Genomic DNA, 18,715 nt, shown 5'->3' with positions numbered 1-18,715 from the left:
CCTTTGGAATTAGTTGATTTTTATTTTTATTTTTATTTTATTTTGGTTTAAGTGGGAGGTTGGAATAAACCCCAATGAGATCTAGGCGGAGGATTTTTTCAAATATTTAGAGACTTGTTATAAGAAGTTGTTAAAGCCACACTTTGTTATCTGATGATTAGTTTCGTCCATCCACCATTTTCATCCTTGTTCCTAGTCTCATGTCCCTTCTTTCCAGCCCCTCCAACTCCTTAATTCTATTTAATTCTATTCTATGATAGTAGTATAATATATATTCAATAGTTAGAAACATATAAATTATCAAAATTTATTTCAAGATTTTTTTGTAAATAAAGTCATATTTTTACTCTCATATTAACTTCATAATTATTTTACTTTGATTTGTAAATAATCTATGTTCTTTTACTTTTTATATAAATCACTTTGTCTTTTGATTAAAATATTATATATTAATTAATTAAATATTTATCTATTACTTTATTGCTAAAATTTTCCTAAGATATTCTTAGAAAGTAATTAAAATATTTTAATTTTTATAAAAATAAAATAAAATAAAATAAAATCTAAAATAAATAAATAAATAAATAAATAAAAATATATATTATATTATTTTTATTTATTTTTTTCAAGGATATGAATCTCAAAGAAAGAAATCTTCAATCTACTCTTGTATCACTCAAAAAGACTAAGAAATCATTCAAAGATAGTAATATATTGAATTAGAATGGCTATTGCCAAAGACAAAAAGACTAGAAAGTCTTGAAATAAGATTACAGACTAGAAAGGCCTTAACAAGAGTGAAAAAAGCTTTACTCTTGCCTCCACATATACTCTCTAATTAGGAGTTATGTGACAATATTTTATAGGACCTTAAACACATATTGACTTTATTAGATATATGTTTTCACTTATAAGGAAAATTAGCTATATATAGGCCATATAGTTAGCTTGTTCCACAAGCTATTAATATGTGTGATATGTGGCTAATTTTTTGACCAAGTTTCTAGCATATTAATTAATTATAAACACATGTAAAATCAAAGCCAAGTATAAAAAATATTATAAAATTAATCTATTTTTACATACTTCTATATAATCATATAGATAATTATTGAAATAAATATGTATGTCTGTGACATTACTTCCTTCTTCCCTTTTAGGAACAAATTCCACAAGGAGCGATTATTATCTTTCATAAATCTTAAACTTCCTCATTTTAGTTTTAATAGATGTCATCAATGAAAAGCTTCAAGCATCTTTGTTGTATTTCTATGATTCCTTCTTGGCTTCTATATGCATTTATTAATATCATATCCACACCAATGAATAAGATATTTCAATTTATTTCAATCCTGCTTTAAATTTAAGACTTCTTCTATCTTAAACTCTTAATTATTATTCATTTGTATGTGAGGAGGTGTTATTTGTCTTCTTCCTAAGATATTCATTATCTTATATGGCTCAAAAAGAGACATGTGGAATACAAGATGGATCTTCATAGGCTCCAATAGATGTAATTAATAAGCAACAAAATTGACTTGTTCACAAATAAGAAAAGGTCGAAGCCTATGATAGTCCAACTTGTTACAATAATGAGTAGTCTTGATATTGCGACAAAGTAACCATACCTTATCACCCATGTTGAATTGTGGTTGTTTCTTGTGATAAGCATATGTATTGATATTTTGTTGTTCTTGAGCTTGTTTTAATTATGCCTTCATTGTTGCATGTAGCTTTAACAAATGATTTGCCAAATCTTTTACTATAGGATTATCAATTTTTTAAAAGTCAAAAGTATGAAGTAATGGATGATAACCATAATCGGCAAAAAAAGTATTTTTTGAATAGAAGAATGTATCAAATTATTGTACACAAAATTTACCAATGGCAAAAGAATTGTTCAATTATCTTAATGATAGTTGATGGTACTCTCCAAATATTATTCTAAAATTTGACTCATCCGTTCTATTTGTTTATTAATTTGAGGATAAAAAGTTAAAAAAAGCTTTATATCCACCTTTAAAATCTTAAAAAAGATTTTCCAAAATCTTGATACAAATTGAGTCTATCTATTTGATATAATATGCTTAAGCAATCCATCATAGCAACAGAAGTTGTTAAGCAAAAACTTAGTCATTTTTTTTACTTATAATAGATTTTGTATAAGATAAAAAATATACCATCTTAATAAAATGATCTACTATCACAAATATTGAATTATACAAACCTAAGACTAAAAGATCCATAATAAAATCTATAAAAAAAGATACCATGATTGTTTCGAAATATGTAATGGCTGAAAAAATTCATAAGGTCAATGATGAGGAATTTTGAATCTTGAACAAATATTACATGATTGTACAAAGTTTTTAACAGCCTTCCATATTTGAAGCCACCAAAAATCTCTACATATTAGCTCTAAAGTCTTGTTATATCCAAAATATCCATCTATTAAAAAGTCATGATGAACTCAAAGAATATATAATTGTGCTTTGCTTTTTAGAGTATATAATTGTCCTTCTAAATAGAGTAGATTATTCTTAAAATTAAACTTAGAAGTATCATAAGACTTGAAAGAATTATTTTTAATATCATAAATAAGAAGATTAAAGGATATATTCAATTAAACTTGTTTGAGAAAGGTTGAGCTTTCCATATGCTTGAACAAGGTTTAAACAATTAATATTGATTTTATTATTCAAAGGTGAAAATCTTTCAGCTTCAAGAAAATTATTCTTTATTAATCAAAAGATACATTTTCTTCTTTTGGTATAAGATAAGAATATTTAGAAAGGATATTTAATAAACTTTGTTATTTTTCAAATAGATAAGTAATCTTGAAATCAAATCTTGATAAAGACATGCTTTAGTGAACTTGGGGGCAATTCAAAATATGTGTTGACATGAAATACTTGAGATTCTTCTAATTTATATATATAATGATTGGACTCAAGGTGCCTTCTAGCTAACAATACCATTCTTAAAATGAATCTACAATTGCAAGAAGCTCTTTGTCATAGATCTCAAAGTTAAATTTGACTATTGAATTTTTTTTGGAATGAAATGCTAATAGGTAGAGCTTTCCATATGCTTCCATTTGTGACAAAAAGAAAACTATAGCAAAGTCTTATCAATCTCTTTTTATAAAAAACACCTTAAAAAAATTAATATAATTCAAAATTGGCATAGAAAAAAATATTATCTTCAAGGATTCAAAAAATGTTTTAATTTCTTTGTTCTACTTAAATTTGCTTTTACATGCTAGATGAATAATAAGAGTGGCAACTTAAGAATTTTTTTTAATGAAGATCCTATGATAATTAGTAAATTTCAAAAAAATATTGCTTATCATTGATTGCTCTTGGAATCTTCTAATCTATAATGATCTTGAATTTCTTTGGATCCATCATTAATTCTTTGTTGGAAATGATATACTCTAAAAATTCAACTTAAGAAGTGTGTAATATACACTTTTCCATCTTGGTATATAATCTTGCATCTCTAAGTTTTTGTAAGATATGACAAATATGAAGTTCATATTTTTTTTTTTATATTTTTAGAATAGATTAGAATATTATCTAAATAAAAAACAATAAAATCATCAAGAAACTTATAAAAAATATCATTCATAAGATGTTGAAAAGGAGTTGGTGCATTTATGAGTACAAAAGGCATGATATTATATTCAAAATGTTCATACTTAGTTCCGAAAGTAGACTTCCAATCATCTCTTTTTTTTGTTGCCAATAAGGTTGTATGTTCCTTGTAGATCTATTTTTGTGTAGATCTTTGCTTGATTGAGTTGGTCAAGAATTTTGAAATCAAAAGTAAGGGATACCTATTTTTAATGGCAATATTATTAAGTCCTAGATAGTCTATGCATATGTGCAAAGATCCATCTTTTTTCTTCATAAACAAGATATGAGCTCTTGTTAGAGATTTTAAATGGTGTATGAAGTTTTTAGCCAAGTCCTTAGCAATGTATTTTTCCAATGTAGCCAATTCATTTTGCAATAAGTTGTAGATGAATTTAAACTATGGTTGAGCTCCTATTTGTAAATCAATTGAACAATCATAGGATTGATGCTCTAAAAGTATATCTACATTCTTCTTTTCAAAAACATCATAGAAATCTTGATACTGACTAAAAATACTACTTAACATCTTTTCACCATCAAAAATAAATGTGGCATATATAACAAAAGATGATCATTTTTTTGTTGCAAGCATAAATATTTTTGCCACTATTAATAAAAATTTCGATATATTAGACTTATATATTTTTATTTGACTAATAAAATTTTGGATCAAAATATAAAAAAAATTAAAGTTATAAAAAACTAATTTATGTAAAGTTTGTATTTTTCTAACCATGATAATCCTAAAATGATTGGATTGAAGGAAAATCTTATTATATTAAATATTACTACACTATTATGATCTTTAATTGCTATACCTAAAGGAACAACCTCATGGATAACATCTCCAAAAGATAGCAAATGATTATATATAGCTTTTACATGTAATAGTTTAATTTTCTTAACTAATGATATCTCTTATTTTTTGACAAAGTCTTCATCTATAAAATAGACTAAAGCTCCTAAATCTTATAAGACTAAGACTTTGTGATTTTTTGGTCTTAAAATAAACATCTATTATAAAATAAGGTGAAGGATCTAAGGAGAAAATATGACCTATACTATATATTATGTAAGTTTCGAGTTGCACAATCCCTATTATAGCTAAAAATATTTATTTTTTAACACATCATGTTCTTTAGTAACCATGCTCTTCATTTTGTGGCTGTGTTGCTTCTTTGGACAATATTGAGAAGTGTGCTTGGATTCTCTATAATATAAGTATAAACCTTCTTAACAATGATAAGTTTTTTCTTGTTCAATAAGAGATTTAAAATGTACCATGTCAATTTATATAGGCTCTGATCTGAATAAGTAAGCTTTTGAAAACTTAAAAGGTGTTGCTTTGGCTTGACTTCTACTTCTCTAACCAAATCTTTATTCGAAGCATCTTTTAAAGAATACTTTTAAGAATGAATTGAAATAATAGAATAATTATATATATTTTTTTTAAATTAAAGGTACAAATAAAAAAGAATATTTTTAAATAGAAGTGTGCTTATGAATCCAACTTAAGTAAATCCAACAAAATATTAGATAGGATGCAATCTTAAATAAAACTCAATTTGTTACAAAAATCTTTGAAATTTTGATTTTATTCCATCAAACTTTTTGGGCATACTAATCCTTGCCTCTTTTGTACTTATAGAAGTGGAATTTCCTAAATTTGGTTGTAAGATTCATCTACTTACTTCTTTTAACTGTACAATTTCTTAGTGTTGACTCTAAACTTTTTCCATATATATAGGAATAGTATCTCTATGATTCACATTAGAAATATATAAGATTTCTTATCTTAGAATATTGACAAGCTTATGATGATGTACAATAGTTACAAATCTATTCTCACTTCTATCAAAAGTAACATCTATAATCATTCCTTCTATAGACAACTCAAATAAGTTCAAAAAGTTAAAATAAAGGAAAGTAATTTGCAACCTTTAATATCAAATAAAAATTTCTATAAAGAGGGATAATGTACTCTTTTTAAGGAAAAATTAAAATCAAAAAACTAAACTATTTGTTTAAATGTAGGTAGTCCACAACCTTCAAAACACAACAATAGAAGTGGGTTAATCTACTCACTTCTAAAACATGACAAGAACAATAAGTTAATAATCTTGTCAAATTGTCAAGGACATAAATCTCAAAGAAAGAAATCCTCAATCCACTCTTGTGTCACTCGAAAAGACTAGAAAATCACTCAAAGATGGTAATATATTGAATTAGAATAGCTATTGTCAAAGACAAGAAGATTAGAAAGTCTTGAAACAAGACCAGGGATTAGAAAAGAATTGATAATAGTGAAGAAGGTTTCACTCTTGCTTCCATATATACTTTCTAATTAAGAGCTACATGGTGATATTTTATAAGACCTCAAACACAAGTTAACTGTGCTAAATAGATGTCTTATTTTAGAAGACGAGTTATTTATGTATGGGCCACATAATTAGCTTGTTTTATAAGCTATTAACACATGTGACATGTCGCTAATTTATTGGCCAAATTTCTAGCCTACTAATTAATTGTGAACACGTGTAAAATCAAAATAATATCTATAAAGCTTCTAAAAAGTCTTTCTAGAAGATATTATGAAATTAACCTACTTTTACCTATTTCTATCTAATCATATATGTAATTATTATGGAATAAATAGATATATTTGTGACACTCTTTTAGTAATGAATTCTATGAAAATTAGATAAAATATGACAATTTTAAAAACCATACATACATACAAATAATTTTTTGTCTTTCAATAAATTATTAGATTATATGAGGATCTTTAAAATTAAAAATAATAGACAATATCAAGATGAGATAACCAGTTATAAATTTAATGTATATTAGTATATGTATAAGTTTTTTTGAACATAATTTGATTAGCTCTTTCAGTTGAAAATGTCTCTTGAACAAAATTTTAGACAAAAAATATATAATAGTTGTAGGCAAAATCAATATTTTTTAATAAAAAATATGGTTAACAAAAAATATTTTTTTTCAATATAATTAATTATACTACCATGTTATTGATTTTTTTAATCTTAAAAATATTAATGTATTTACTTTTAGAGATTTATAAATTTCTAGCCAAGTTAGTATTATGTTGCAACGTTATCCAATCAATCTAAGCTTAATTGACTTGTTGTTGTATTGATAATATTTTAAAGTGAAATACAATTAACTTTTTAATTTGTAATTTTTTTTTGAATATTAAAAATATGTATATTTTTTATTTTTTATTTTTTAAATATAAAAATAAAGATTTTATCTTATTAGATAAGGCTCTTTTGTAACCATAGTTAAATTGCTTAAGTGTGTTTGCAATTTTCTTTAATTGTAACTAATTGTGGTTTGACAATATATTAAAGAAGCTTTCAATCTTATTCTTCAAATCACATCTTCTTTTATCACTATAGTAAAATATTGATAGTAAAAAATGAAAAATTATATTAATATTTTATTGGATTCCATGAATTCTCCAAAACATATTCTATTAATCTATTCTCCTTCTTGAGTATGTATAAAGTTTGAAGAAAGCTTCTTAAATCTACTAAAAGCCTTTCCATGAAAAAATAAGTCTTTTCAACACAACATTCTATTGACCTTCCAACTCCATCCTAAATCCTAATAAACCCTATTCCATGAATCTTTTCATGCCCCACCCTAAATCCTTGAAAAACCCTAAATTGTCCACTTTACTTTAGGTAGATTCGACCTTCGCCACATCATGGTCGAGCCACATGGATCAATCGCCATCGTAACAATACAAAACTCTTGTGGGCACCACGGAAAGGCTCTTGTGGAGGCCTGTCGGTAACGACACTGCCCACTTTTTGCAAAATGATGTTGTCCAGCTTTGCCAATGCCCCAATTGTACACTGGAAGAGTGCGTTACAAACCCAACTCATCCATGCTTTTCAAAAGCTTCAAGTAGCAAGAGAAAGGAAGGAAACTACTGGAAGAAGAATGAGTGGACTCCAGAGTGCTAAGCAAAATATCTGGTGGTTATGTGTGTGATTTTCCTGCATGTAAAATGGAACAGCTTGCTTTGTATCGAATTCGTGGAGTTCATCCGAAGCAAGAGGAATATACCCCTTAAGTGGAAGTCCCTCCCGGCTTGTTGTGGAAATCCTAGCCATGGAGGCTGTTTGGAAGTGGTTCAACTAGTTGGAGTTGGAGTGGTCCATGCTCTCTCTCTCTCTTCACAGCCAGGCTTTTCGCCTCAAACCCGCTCGGCACTACACAAAGGCTTTGGCTCTTGCCACACCTACGCTGCATTAGAGGTCTTGGTTCACGGCAATTGTGTATTATTAGGGCTGGAGTAGTGGTAGTGGTGGTTCTTGTTCTTCGAATCCGCAGCTTTGCAGTGATTCAGATCTCAGATAGCATCTCTTTCCCACAAAGGTTGTTCGATTCTGACATCTGTAGTCAAAAATCAGAATGTTAGTGAGATTCTTCCTTTACATTTACTGCTGCGTATCCTTTTCAGTAAATAAACGAGAGAATGAACAGTAAACAGTTCATGTATGTAAATATATATATAAAAAAATTTATATACATGTGTGTCTGTTGAAAAACAAGGAATCTTGCCAGAGTATCGTGTGGTTGCTTCTTGAGTTTGCAAGGAAGAAATATTAATTTTGTGTAACTCATTTATGTCAAATGTGCATTTCAACACTTGCATGTTATGACATGAGATATAATTTAAGCCTTAAGAAATACCTGCATCCTGAAAGAAAGAAAAAACGAATAGAAAAATAATGCTTTCATTTATGTGCTGCAGTTAATTCTAGACCTAACATCCTTGTGGAGATTCTTGTTCATCATCATCAATAAGAAAATTATAAAACAAAACATAAAAATGAAGTAGAGAAGAATGTAGAGGAGGTTACAGAAACAAATTCAAACTAATAATCTTGTTGAACATGCACATAGGAGGTATTCATCAGCATTTTTGATTTTTTTTTAAAAATGAGTGCTAAGTCCAGAGAAAAGAATCAACATACCCCCACATTTTGTTGCTCCAATTTCTGTCCTATTTCCAAAGCATGTTGCTCCGCACAGGACTAGTCAACATGCCCAAGAATGTTAGACCTACTAGGACTTTTAACACAGCATTCTCGACGTTAGAGGTGCTCAGAATCACTAAGACACAGCATTGTGGATTGGGTACAGTGCCATCTGCGAGGCAAACCGGCACACAGAAGGCTCCAGCTGACACAGCACCTGAAGCATGGCATTTGCTGGAAGAGTATTTCAAGAGCTCTCAATACAACCTTCATCTCCCCCCCCCCCCCCCCCCCCCCCTGTAATCACGTTTGTGAAATCATAAGAATGATACCGACTAAATTCTTACTCGTAAACGAAGGCAGTTTAGTTTCCGAGTATTGAAAATTTTGTTCGTGCTTCTCAACAAAACGCTCATGGACAATATGCGCTTCATTTGGTTAAGTCCAAGGACATGGATTTGAGTTTTGGATATCACAAAAGACCTCTACAGACTCATTTCCTCCGGGAGTGGATCACCAGTGGGCACATCCAACATCAAGTGAAAATGTTGATGAAGGCAGCTCTCAGCAGGCTGCGATGTTCTGCACAACTTCAGGATTCTCAGCTCATGGAACTACACCTCCTGTCATTAGAAAAGTTCGAATTCCTATTCGAATGCCGAAAACTCAGCACACTAAAGTGTGAGGCATGAGCCAAGTTTCCTAGAAGCAAAATGAGTGAAGTTAAAGAATTAATTCGTAATCAAGTCCACTGGCTTTTTGAGGTTCCTTCAGGATAAACATTACGTCCAGCAGAATTGCAACCGTCTTGTGCCAAGGGCATCAAAAAATTACTTCAAAGAGTCGTAAATTTCCCAACCGTATAATCTCCCGAAATATGATTTTGCAAGACAAGAAATTCTTGACTCACATAGTTCTTATTGGTTTCACAATTTGAACTTTCTAATAAACAAAGGATACGCAGCTTTCTTTTCTTGAAGGGCCCTCAACCGTTGCAGAAGCGAAGAGATCCATCTAAAGCTTGGAAAGATGTCTAAAACATTTGAACTCATCGTGGTACAGGGGATGTTGAACTTTCAACAATGTAAACATGAGACTGTCCATAAGCTGACTCCAAGCCTCCCAATTTCCTTTGGGCCAAACAACAGAATGGAGAGATAATCGATAGACAGCACCTGGGATGAGAATGAAAGAGGAATATTGAGTGACAGTAAAATTTGCATTAAATACTTACATGCTGCACTAGGTGTAGAAGATACGAAGAAGTGGAGAAGCGAATTCTAGGAAGGATGGTGAACAGTTGAGGTTGAAAGAATATCTTATGCACTCAATAGGGCGAAATGATCAAGAAAGTTTGTTTTGGTTTAATACACTAAATGTTGCCTTTTTTCCTGTGTGAGTAAAAACCATTCCCCTTTGTTGCTGAGTCCGACGTGGGTAACGAGCTTCATGTACCGCCATCTCATTGAATCGAATGCGGTTTTATGCCCACCATGTCTGAAAATTTCCTGTTTGACTTGCATGTGGAGTGCATTGTGGCCTCGCAAATCCCTATCCTTTTCCTTTCATAACAAAACTCATAGTTTTTTCTGAACTATCTTGAGCCATATGGTCGAACATGCAGCTGCATGCAGGACATGCGATCATCGTAATAAACCTGGCCAGAGAAAGACACCGCTAATGTTGAGATCATGAACTGAACCACACAGTTGGGGAAATCACTAGACGAACCCAATTATAGAAAAACCAACGTAAATGAACGGAAAACAATCTTCAGATACCTTATACCAGATCGATTCCATATCTAAATTTAACTGGATGATGTCCGTTACCACGTATGCAGTAGACCATGAGAATAACTCGGAGATTGTCTTCCAAAACACTGCCAGAGAACATCCAACCGAAAGTGATGAGAAAGAATATAAATAAGTAAATAAATATAATACACACACACACACACATGTATCAATATATGAATCCACCGTGAAAAAAACACCAACACTCGTCACCAGAAAACTTGTTCATAGAGCTCACACAACCACCGGAAACCCTAATTTCCACTCGCTGCCTCGCCTGCGATCCGCAACCACCGATCTTCAAATGGTCCGTTTGCTGCATTAGAACAATCAACATTGCCTGAACCCATCGCCTCGCAACACACACATGGTGTCAAAACCCTAAAATCTATGTTGCTTGTGCACTTCATCACCAGGCTTGTGACGACTTGAAAACTATAATGTCCAGATTAATTATCAATTTACACTAAAACAGATATTTGAAGCATTTTTAGGTTTTTGTTGTGTGATTGTTTAATATTGATGCATATTCTACAATATATACAATACTTGTCAAATAAATCTTATTTAAAAATCAATGCTATTTGCTTATAAGATATTATAATTGTATTTTTTTTGCTATATAACCATACAATATATGTAGAAATAATTATTTAAAATAAATTCTAAGAACATATCAAAGAACAAAAATAAATAATCTATATAAGATATATAGTATGAATATTATAATACAACTAAATTTTTTTTTTACAAAATCATCTCATTAATGTTGAGTAATCAAAAGATGCATCTTTGTGACCAGATATTAATTTGGATATTAACAATTATATATCTTCTATTAGTATATATAAGAAGCAATACTTCTTTTTTAATATTGAAGTATATATACTTGTAATGGTACTTATGTAATATGATATCAAAGTAAGCCACTTAGAGATTAGTAGCTTCAAGAAAGTTCAAGCAACTTTATGTATGAGAGTTATGAATACAACAATATAATGTGTGAGTTACTTGAGCAAATTATTAGAATCACAATAGTAAGGTTGAAATAAAAATAATGAATTCTATAATAGCCACTTCAAAAATATTATTTGGGCTTGAGAACTACAAATCTTGTAAAAATATTATTAAAAGTATTTTTGAGAAAAAAGATCTTTGAGAGGTTGTTTATTTAGTATTAAAGTATGTAAAATCATTATAGTTAAAGACAATTCTAGCTGATACTCGAGATTCTTTCAAGATTCAAGACCTCTAACAATCAAGAGATGATAGAAGAAAAGAGATTAATAATAAAGATGAAGAATCAGGAAATAAAAGTCCAAAGAATTCCAAATTTGTAATTGCACCCATAGTGACACCTATCACCTTATAAAAAAGTAATTTCATGGAAGAAAAACTAGAGTAATAAATTTCCTTAAGTTATCTCTAATAGATATGGTGAAATCTTATATATTACATATCTTAGACTCTATTATAGTATAAAAAGTTTTAACAAATGTATACTTAACATAAACTATTACTAATATTATGGTTACTCTAAATAAATGAAAAAACTTAAAAATATCTAATGATATAACAATCTTGTCATTTCTATAGTATGTTTATGACTTACCCAATGACTTATAAGAAATAAATTAACTATCTTTAAAAATAGTAATAATTCATAAGATTTCCAAAAATCTGCTTGTAAAGTTTGAAATTTTTGTAGGAATACTAAGAGCTAAGGAAGTCATTTCTACCTTAGCTAATTTAGCTAGCAAATTGCATATGGAAGAGATTGATATAAAACTATGATTTGACTCTTAAGAAAAAGCATTAGTTTTTAGAATAAAAAGTGCTTTGAGAAATCAACAACACCTAGTTTTTGGATCCAATAGCTCTAGCTTTATATTAGCATCTTCATCTCAACCATTATACTTCTTATAACAAAATCAATACTTTAAAAAAAATAAATGAAGTCTCAAGAAGAGTAAGTTTTTCATTGCTATGGAAAACCTGGATATATAATAATATAATATTGAATCATAGAACTACTCTTTTTTGGACGTTATCAACTAAGAACAAAGTATCTAGAAGATTTATTCAATGAACAATCTCTCACTCCAAATGATATTTAAACTACTTTATAAGTGCCACCGGTAGCATCTTCTTATGATAAAGATTGGATAATAGATAGTAAAATATCGAAGCATTTTTCAAAAAATCAAGAAGTATTCTTGTTGTTAGAAAGGTCTACTAATTATATCTCAATAGCCATGGCAAATAAAAAGGCATACATTGTACAAGGTCATAGAGATGTTACTCTACTTAATTATACTAAAGAAATAAATAGTCTTTGAAATATTTTATATATTTCAAAATTAAAACAAAACTTCTTATTTGTTGGACAATACATTAAAAGCAACAATCATATCTTAGTTTTTAAAAGGAATAAATGTATTTTTCTAATTAAAAAAAATCTACCATAGTTAGTCATTGTTGGATATTGAGATCTTTTATTAAAATTATATAAGTTAATTACAAAAAAAGAGGTCTAAAATTCCAAAGTATGATATTATCTTTAATATTAAAAAAGATTTTCAAGTTGAAAGCTCATAATTAAAGCTAAATTCAACAATTATAGTTTGACTCTTTTATTTATGGCATTGTTGCTTTGGCTATATTGGCTTCTTTGTATTAGCTATGCTAGGCTCAAGTGGCTTGTTATATGAACTATTGAACTTTGAGGTAAAATAGACAATATGTTATCATTGCCTTGAAGGTAAATATACAAGAGAACAAATATCAAAAGGTGGAACATCAAGATTAAATAAGTTGTTAGAATTAATCCACTTTGACCTTTATGGTCTATTGCTACTGAATTTTCTTTTAGGTACTAAATATTTTTTAATATTTTTTAATGAATATATAAAAAAGATCTAGATTTATTTTTTCAAAGAAAAAAAATAGATGCTTAATAAGTTTGTTGAATTTGTAACCATGATAGAAAAACAAAGTAGATATTAGATAAAATCTATAAGAATAGATAATGATGAAAATTTTATTTCAGGAGCCTTTGAATTTTTTTTGCAAATCTTGAGACAATCTTATGCAAATATATATACCTCAACAAAATGGAATTGTTGAGTAATAAAATATAATAAAATAAGAATGAATTAAATGCATATTACTATCAAAAAGAATGTCCAACTTTCTATGTCAAGAGGCAAAAAAGACTACAATTTGCTTACTTAATAAAAATCCAATCTAAGTAAATGATCAAAACTTATTTCTAAAAGAAGCTTTTACTGAAGCCAAGCCAAAATTGCATCATCTTAAGATTTTTAATTACCATTTTCATGTTTATATTAGAGTACATATAAGAAATAAATTCTAATTTATATCAATATATAGGAATATAATAGAATATGATGATTATATCAAGATCTATCACATTTATCTATCTATGCTAAAAAGAGTCACAATTTGAAGAGACATAGTATTTAATGAGTTGTAATTTTACAACACATATACAACCGAATCTACATTGGACTATGCTCCATTTAACACAATGCATAACAATCATTTATCATTGATCAATGGTGACTTGTTAAAATTAGCTTTAGAGATACAATTTATTTTATTCCAATTAAAAATCTCTTCTATATTTAAAAATGATATTTATTCAACTTTAATACCATTATAACTAATTGAAAATTAATCATAATATTTGACAAATCATTCAATTTCATATGCAATACAAACATAACTATTGAAGAGCTACCATAACAAACCTTGGATTTTTGCTTGATGATAAATTTGCCACCAATACAACCTTGTTTATGTTATTTCTACAACTATCTACTTAGTGATCTTGAAAAATGGCCCACTTCTAATATAAGCAATGACATCTCTATCATTGCTTTAATTATTGTAATATTTAATTAATACCACCTTCAATCTTAGATACAACATAATTTGTACAATTTATACAAAGTATAAGTTTTGTGTGGACATTATCAATAATAGTTCAATTAGAAAAATAAATCTATTATCCTAATTGACTCAAAGATTATTTTGTAGGATTGTTGATTCTATTTCAAATAGAGCCAATAACATTTTTAAAGATTGTGACTCAACTATGTTGGATGCTAGTAATAATTAAAGAAATTGAATCCATCTACAAGAATCAAACATAGTTTTTTACATCTCTACTACTAGGTAAGTTTGCAATCTCAACAAAATAGGTATATAAGAAAAAAATAAATATAGATGACATGTTACAAAAATAAAAAATATGTTTGGTCATAAGAGGTTTTAAACTACAAGAGAAAATAGACTATAAAGAAACATTTGTACTTATAGTTAAATGAGTGCTAATTAGAGCAATGGTTTCTATTATTATTCAAAACAACTAAAAGTTATGTCATATGGATATGAAAACAACTTTTTTACATAAAAATTTTAAAAAATATATTTATATTATTTAATCTTAAGATTTTAAAGTATTAAAAAAAAAATTTGATATGTAGATTATAAAAGGCTTTGAATAAATTAAAATAAGCATTATATATAATACAATAAATAGACTTATATTTAAAGAGTGTGGATTTTCTACATAAAGTAGGTGACTACACCTTATACTTAAGAGCCAAAAGAGGTGTAGTTATCCTTATCACAACATATATAGATGATATCTTAATGATTGGCAACTGTACTACTAACATGTGTAGTTTCAAAAATACAATTTATGAAAAATTTGAAATTTCTAAACTTTTGGAAGGAATTTTTACCTTATATCTAAAAATAGAATATATAAATTTTTTAAAAAAATCTTTATGATTCAAAGGTCATACATTTAAAATATTTGTCAGCTACAAAATTAATTTACTTATGTATTTAGTACAAAAAAGACAATTGTTGTACTTAAAATCATAATATATAATAAGTAGTGTAAAATTTATTAAATAAATAGAAATCAAAATGATAGTTGTAGAATTAATTTTTTATAATTTATGATTTTTGTAATTAAAATAGAAAATTAAAGTAGAATCTTTGATGAAAAATTATTCAAAAAGAAAAAAAAGAAGAAAAAATATATATATATATATATTAATAGTTTTAAATAATTAAAATAAAATAAAACAAGTGAATAGAATAAGATAATTTGTTGGAAAAAAAAACATCTTTACTAGCCAATGTCATGGACATATACATGTAAATCAATAATTACATATATGATTATATAAAAGTTAGGTAAAAATAATTTAATTCTATAATATCTTCTATAAAAGCTTTTTAGAAGCTTAATAGATGTAGCTTTGACTTTATAAGTATCTATAGTTGACTTTTTAGATTAAAAATATAGTCAACAAGTTGACCATGTGCCATACATGTTGGTAGCTTGAAGAACAAGCTAACTATATGGCCCACATGCAAAAAACTTGCATTGCAAGCTAAGGCATATGTCTTACAAAGTCAACACATATTAGAGGTCCTATAGAATATCCCCACATAATTAGATAGTATGTATAGAGGCAAGAACGAAGCCTTCTTCACTCTTGTCAACTCTTTTTTTTGCTTCTAGTCTAGATTTAAGAATCTCTAGTTTTTTTATCTTTTGGCAATAGCCATTTCAATTTCTTTTTAATATACATACTAATTTATTTTTATTTTACCACTTTTCTTTTTATAAAGATTTCTTAAGTTTATGCATTTCCTTCTAATTTATGTCCTTGATAGATTGAAATAAATACACTTATAATATTAGAGCTTTGGTTTTTTTTCATTAAGAGTGATTTATTTTTTTATTTTTTTATAAGACATAAGCATATTAGAAGTTAAGGATTATCCTCTTTTAAATTAATATTATTTTAGTATCTTTTTTGTTCTTAAGTTCCCTCTTTTGCTTGTCTTAAGCAATATTAGATATTTATTTTTTTAGTATTATAATAGCATAGCTTATTGAAATGAATAGTGCAATGATATAAATATAAGAGCAATTGAAGAAGTTAATACTTATGATGCATCAACTAAATTTACCACTACAAGGAGCAACAAAAATGACAGGAAGTAAAGATATAGATATGATTGAAGCTACTTCAACATTTGTATCCAATCATGTCCTTTTTTCTATAGTAGAATATCCTTTTGATACTAAAGAATCAAAAATTGCCATGCCTGAGAAGTTTGATGGCAGAAGATCTAAGTTTTGATTTATCAATCAAGTACAATTTGAGATTAAACTTCAACTCCAAAGCTATCCAATTTCAAAATCATAAGTTAGATTCATAAGTGCACTTCTTTCAAGTTCAGTATTGTCATGATTTTCATCTTTTTTTGAAAGACGAGATCTAATATTGAATAATTTGGAGGCTTTTTTAATCAAGATTTGATCCATAAATGGAGAATATGATACAACTCATGTTGCAACTGTGGTTGTCGTTTTACTTATTTCGGAAGAAACTTCCTAGAATAAACTTGTATAGGAGAATTCGAACACAAGGAAAGACCATGTATATGAGCTCCAATTTTTAGGATCACATAATTAACCACTACTACTGAATGCTTACCATACCGAAGAATACTTAACTTTTCGTCCTACTGTCCACTCTCTCATATCAATACAATAACATCCACGACATCGATTTTAGTACCTTGTGTAATTCACAAATACACAAGCATACCCCAAATCCTCGAACAAACAACTTCCAATCCACAGAATCTGATCAAGACAATTCCTTCGATTACAATTTCTTCCACTGAACTTACAACCTTGCCATAAACAGTGATTGAAAACTTCCATACGTCCTCAATCTTTCACAACAATTGATAAACAGTGATCCATAAACAACTTCGTAAATCAAACATTGCTTCATTAAATTGACCCTCTTTATTAGAATCAACACTAACACAAAAGAAACAAGAAAACTAAGAAGAAGAGATAATACCAAGCTTATCTCCGGCTCAAAACTATTGCACTCTCGTATTTTCTTCCCCTCTCCCATCCTCCTTATACTACCCCGAGATACCAACTCCTATACTATAGATGATAACTACTTTTCCTGACTATTCATCCATTCTATCTGTTGAACCACTTTTTCAGCAATTATCTATCCTTATTTACACTATACACTAAGTATCTACATTCTGAAAATAACTACTTATTCTACAACAACCAACAAGATCCATATTTTATGACAAAAAAATCGATCTGTAATATTATATGCTTCACAATTTTAATAACTTATGACTGATATTAAATGAAATGATACTATACTTTTTCTATGGATTACAATATAAAGTAAAGAAATTGATGCTCAACTTACTTGATCTTCAAACATTGAATCAAGCAATTGATTTTGTTCTAAAGTGTAATAATCAACTTTTCAAATTTTAATCTAAGAGTCAAATAAATAGGCTTCAAAGTTATTATAATTCCATGGCAATACCAACGCATCTACAACACATACATTTAAAAATAGAGAATATACAAATTAATGCAGTACATTTCAAATTTCATATTGAGCAAGAAAAGACTTGTTGCCATTAGGAAAGATAATACTTAAATTATAGAGAATCTAAGCACACTACTCAACATTAAGCAAAGAAGCGACATAATTACAAAATAAGGAGTATGAATATCAAAAAAGATAATATATTAGAAAATAATTTTGGTTAGCTATAATAGAGACTATGTGATTGGAACCTTGTACAATATCTAATAAAGGTCCTATTCTCTCCTCAAAACTCTTTCTTTGTTTTATATTAAATTTTATTTTAGGACCTATACATTATAAAACCTCTGTCTTGTTAGATTCAAGAGCCTCAGTGTGTTTCTTAAATAAAGAATTTATTAAAAGATTTAATATATCTTTAATAAGAAAAACTAAACTTGTTCACATAAAAGTCATAGATGGTCATTTGTTATCTTTTAGAGATGTTATTTACAAAACTCTTCCTATAGAAGTAATAACCAATGGTCATAATAGCTTTGTGATATTTAATATTATTAGATCTTTCTTTAATCTAATCACTTTATGCTTATTGTGATTAAAAAAGTATGATCCCTGAGTAGATTGGATTTCTTGTATTCTTGATTTTTTTAAAAGTATAATTAAGAGTATAGTTAATCAAGTAGAAAATCACAAGTCTAGTATAATTAAACCTATGTTTGTAGGTGCAAGAGCTTTTTTGTATGTTACAAAAAAAAGATCACCTTGTGTCATTTATGCCATACCTATTTTTAATGGTGTAAAGACTTCAAGTGGCATTCTAAGCCAATATTAAG

General features: G+C 28.2%; 1 long non-coding RNA gene across 9 annotated transcripts; it reads right to left on the bottom strand.

The window, feature by feature from the left end:
• Positions 1–7,064: 7,064 nt before the first annotated feature.
• LOC149987257 (uncharacterized) lies at positions 7,065–11,710 on the bottom strand. Of its 9 annotated transcripts, none has more exons than XR_016499003.1 (7): positions 11,198–11,710; positions 10,660–10,786; positions 10,432–10,532; positions 10,022–10,307; positions 8,648–9,825; positions 8,232–8,370; positions 7,116–8,063 (listed from the first exon to the last, which is right to left on the bottom strand). It is a non-coding gene; the product is annotated as an uncharacterized LOC149987257 (long non-coding RNA). The 9 variants fall into 9 exon arrangements; XR_016499008.1 differs by having other exon boundaries at positions 10,483–10,532; positions 10,685–10,786; XR_016499004.1 differs by lacking the exon at positions 11,198–11,710 and having other exon boundaries at positions 8,648–9,352; positions 9,611–9,825; positions 10,660–11,185.
• Positions 11,711–18,715: the final 7,005 nt, after the last annotated feature.

Source organism: Physcomitrium patens, chromosome 20, assembly GCF_059467195.1.
Source record: "Physcomitrium patens ecotype Gransden chromosome 20, ASM5946719v1, whole genome shotgun sequence".
NCBI lineage: Eukaryota > Viridiplantae > Streptophyta > Bryopsida > Funariales > Funariaceae > Physcomitrium > Physcomitrium patens.
This window is presented reverse-complemented; position numbering and strand designations above follow the sequence as displayed.